The following is a 4,639-nucleotide window of genomic DNA, read 5'->3' on the forward strand; positions in this document are numbered from 1 at the left end:
TTTTAATCTCACTTTGTTAACCTCTAACTATGAAGGTAGATCAAGTGGATTAATTAGCTTAATCCTCAAGTCCTAGTCAATTCCCATGGAAAGACTAGAGTTATTGAAATATGAATTAATGAAATGAAGAAATCCAATTTTCAATCAACAATGAGTTTGATAACTCTAGAGTCACCAATTATTCAACCAAAGCCAAAAGGGTAACAGAAAAATCCAAATTATTTATATAAATAAAAGACACAAATTATAGATCTGAAAATACCTTAAATTATATTTAAATAAGAAAATCAATCCAAACATGGAATATTGAAAATAAATAAATACAAAGAACATTGAAAATAAATAAATACAAAGAACATTGAACTTGGGATTGAGAGTCACTCCTAAAACTAAGAGAAGTCCTGAATCCTAATCCTAAGAGAGAGGAGAGAACCTCTCTCACTAAAAACTACATCTAAAAACATGAAAAGTGAATTATGAAAAGCCTCCTTATGAATGGATGTATTCCCCCATTTTATAGCCTCTAATCTGTGTTTTCTGGGCCGCAAACTGGGTCGAAAACAGTCTAGAATTCGCTGGTTTCGAATTTTGCCACGCTGGTTTTTTGTCACTGCGACGCGGCCGCATGGATCACGCGGTTGCGTCGCCTAGCGTCAGGGGAACTATAGCATATTATATATCAAATCGAAGCTCCGGACGTTAGCTTTCTAACGCAACTAGAACCGCGTCGTTTGGATTTCTGTAGCCAAAGTTATAGCTGTTTGAGTGCAAAGAGGTCAGGCTGGACAGCTTAGCAGTTTCTCCAACTTCTTGTATTCCTTCCATTTTTGCATGCTTCCTTTCTATCCTCTGAGCCATTCCTGCCTTGTAATCTCTGAAAGCACTTAACACACATATCAAGGCATCTAATGGTAATAAGAGAGGATTAATATTAGCAATTATACGTCCAAAGAAACATGTTTTCAATCAAAGCACATAATTAGGAAGGCAAATGCAAAACCATGCAAATAGTATGAATAAGTGGGTAAATAGTAGATAAAAACCACTCAATTGAGCACAAGATGAACCATGAAATAGTGGTTTATCAACCTCCCCATACTTAAACATTAGCATGTCCTCATGCTAAGCTCAAGAGAAGCTATAAAGATGAAGAGGAATGGTACAATGCATGAAATGCAACCTATCTGTATGAATGCAACTATATGCATAATGTTTCTACCTACTTGGTTGAAAGTAAATAAATCTTCTAAGAACATACATGAACTGGATTTCACTAATTCAAACCATAAAAATGAAGCACAAATAGACTTGCAAGAAGAAAATAGCTCATGAAAGCTGGGAACAAGGAATTGAGCATCGAACCCTCACTAGTAGTGTATACACTCTAATCACTCAAGTGTTTAAGGTTCGATTCTCTCAATTCTCTACTAACTGATACGTAAAAATTTGATTTCACGTACAACCGGCAAGTATACCGGGTCGTATCAAGTAATAAAACTCACAAAGAGTGAGGTCGATCCCACGGAGATTGGTAGATTAAGCAACTTTAGTTAAATGGTAGATTTAGTCAAGCAGACATAGTTTTGATTTCATGAGCATTTTGATTTTTGAACATAATTGCAAGAATTTAAATGGCAAAGAATGTAAAGAACTAGAAGAGAGAAATAAAGTGAAAGTAAATAACGGAAACTTAAATTGCAAGAAACTTAAATGACATCAAAAGTAAATTGCAAGAAAATAAAGTGCTGAATTCTAAAGAGCAAAATAGTAAATAGCAAGAAATAAAGAAACAGAATGTAAATGACAAGAATAATAAATTGCAAGAGTGTAGAAGGGAATTGGGCAATGGGTATTCAAGCACTAAGAGCAAAAGAAATGAGAATTAATGATAGAGAGGATCATTAGGGATCAGAGATGCAAGTTTTCATGAATTGATGTTAATCAAATCCTTCTCAATCATGGGTATAAATCCATGGCAAGTGGGTAATTGAATCCCAATCTCTTGGTGATTCAATTTCTCTCAACATGACCATTGCCACTCTCGTGATCTAATTGTTCATGAGAAGAGATGAAGCTCAAATCCAATCCAGCCACACAACTCCCATAATCTCAACCAAGGAGAGTTACATCTCACATACTAACCAAGGTGTATTGATTAAAGAAATCATGAAAGGATGAACTCTAAACTGAATTATGTGGCTCATTCCTCAAATTCACCACATAATTCATATAGATTAACCCCTCTCTCGATGGTGGTTGAATCTTTGAAGAACAAGAGTTCCCTCTTTAGATCAACCACTAGAATTGAGGAGGAAAGATGAGTTCACCAATGCATTCCAACAACAGAGCTCTCCCCCTAATGAAAGTGGGGTTTAGTGAGTCATAGCTCCAATTTCAACAACAATTGCCATAAACCAAAATTAAACTAAATGCAAAGAAAGATGAGAAGAATAAGGAAATGCTTAAAGCTCAAGAATGAAGAAGAGAAGTTCCAAGAAGAACAAAAATGCTCTCCGGGTATCCTCCCGGAAGTGCTAAAAAGTCTCAAAAGTAGAAAAATTCTAAGTGTCAAAAGTGTCAAAAAGTCTCCCAAAGTACAACCAATCTCTATTTATACTAGTCCCAAAACTCTTTCAGAGATCTTGAATTGGGTTAGCAATGGGCTCCTCTTTGTTGATTCTTGGCTCAATTGAAGAAGTGTTGCCTTGATGAAAGGAAGAGCATTCATCATCTTCTGGCCCAATGGGGGCGTTTTGTCAATAACTCCGGCTTAATGCACGTTGGCAACGTGCATGACATTTCCTGGAATGAACTTTCAGACTTGGGCGTTGCTAGCCCAAGTTGTTGCTAACAACTTGCTTTTCCTCTTCTTGGCTCTACTTTCATGCTAAATGTAGCCCAGAATTTGAGTGTCAACCTTCTGCTTCAATATGGACTATTATACATCATTGGAAAGCTCTTGATGTCTATTTTTCAATGCCACTGGAATCACCTCAATTGGACTTTCCTAGCTCAAGTTATGCTTCCTCAAAGAAGGTAAGGTCAAGCTGCCAAGTTGTTGCCAAAAACGCACCTATTCTCCAAGTTGGCAACGTGCCCGTGCCTAGCCTCCCAAGCAGGGAATGGGGCTGGCGTTGTTGCAAAACACACCCCTTGCTAGCACGTTGGCAACGTGCTCGTGCCCCCCTCCAGGGCTCATCTCTAGCCTTCTTGAATTTCAACTTCATGTTCTTGTTTTTAGGGCCTAAAGATGACTCTGGTTTGGCTTCAATTTTGTGCTCCACCATAGACTATTATATATGGTTGGAAAGCTCTGAATGTTAGCTTTCCAACGCAACTGGAAGCATTCAATTTGGATCTCTGTAGCTCAGATATCTTCCATTGAAGAAGGAAGGTCAGGCTGCCTTGTTGGAGTTGTTGTGGATAACGCCCCTATATTCCAAGTTAGCAACGTGCATCACCATTTCCTGGCGTTGTTGAGAACACCCTTCTCTTCAGCAGTTGGCAACGTGCTCGAGCTTCTCAAGGCTCCATGTTGCTCCCTGGCGTTGGCAACGTGCATGGCAAGGCTTTGGCGTTGGCAACGTGGTTGGCAGGCTTGTGGCGTTGGCAACGTGGTTGGTGCAGCTGTGGCGTTGGCAACGTGGTTGGCGGCTGTGGCGTTGGCAACTGGTTGGGCGGCTGGGGCGTTGGCAACGTGGTTGGTGCGGCTGTGGCGTTGGCAACTTGGTTGGCACCAAGACTTGGTGCCTAGCCAAGAACCATTCCTGGCGTTGGCCAAACACGCCAATGCTTCCTAGCTCACAACGTGCTCGAGCTCCCTTGGTGCCAAATTGCTTGCTCGTTGCCAAGGAACACGCCTATAACTTGGGTTGGCAACGTGCATCTCATTTCTGGGCCAGTTGCTTGTGTGGCGTTGCCTAGGACACGCCTATGGTTCTGGCGTTGGCAACGCCCTCGAGCTCCTCTTCAAGGCTCCATTTGTTGCTTGGCGTTGCCTTGAACAACGCACCACATTCCTCAAGTTGGCAACGCCAACTTCTGGCTTCCTGGCATTCCTGGCGTTGCCTCCAACAACGCACCCATTTCTCAAGTTGGCAACGCCAACTTTGCTTCTTGGTTGCCTGGCGTTTCATAACACGCACCATTTCTCAAGTTGCAACGCCAACTTTGCTTCTTGGTTGCCTGGCGTTATCCATGAACAACGCCCACTATCTCCAAGTTGGCAACGCCAACTTCTTTCTTTCCCAGCTTGCATCATTCTTGCTTCCATGCTTTCTTGTTTCATCACCTATCATCAACAAGGAAATAGCTTCAAAGTCTTACCAATTCATGCAATAAATTTCATGAGATTCATTCATACTCATTCATGTATGTATTCTTTAAATCATTTGCATGAATTTGGCTAGAATCAACATGTTCCTTGGTGTTCTCATGCATGAAGATAAAACTCATAAAAAGACTTGTTTATTTAGAGAAAATGAGTGAATTAAGCTAAAACCAACTAAACTAACTAGCTAATATAACAAATATGCAATTGCATCACAACACCAAACTTAAAGTGTTGCTTGTCCTCAAGCAAAATATAAAACTTTGTCACAAGAATCTAAGATGTAAGACTTGAATGTTCTTCCAGAGA

The sequence above is a fragment of the Arachis hypogaea genome, chromosome 4, assembly GCF_003086295.3.
Source record: "Arachis hypogaea cultivar Tifrunner chromosome 4, arahy.Tifrunner.gnm2.J5K5, whole genome shotgun sequence".
NCBI lineage: Eukaryota > Viridiplantae > Streptophyta > Magnoliopsida > Fabales > Fabaceae > Arachis > Arachis hypogaea.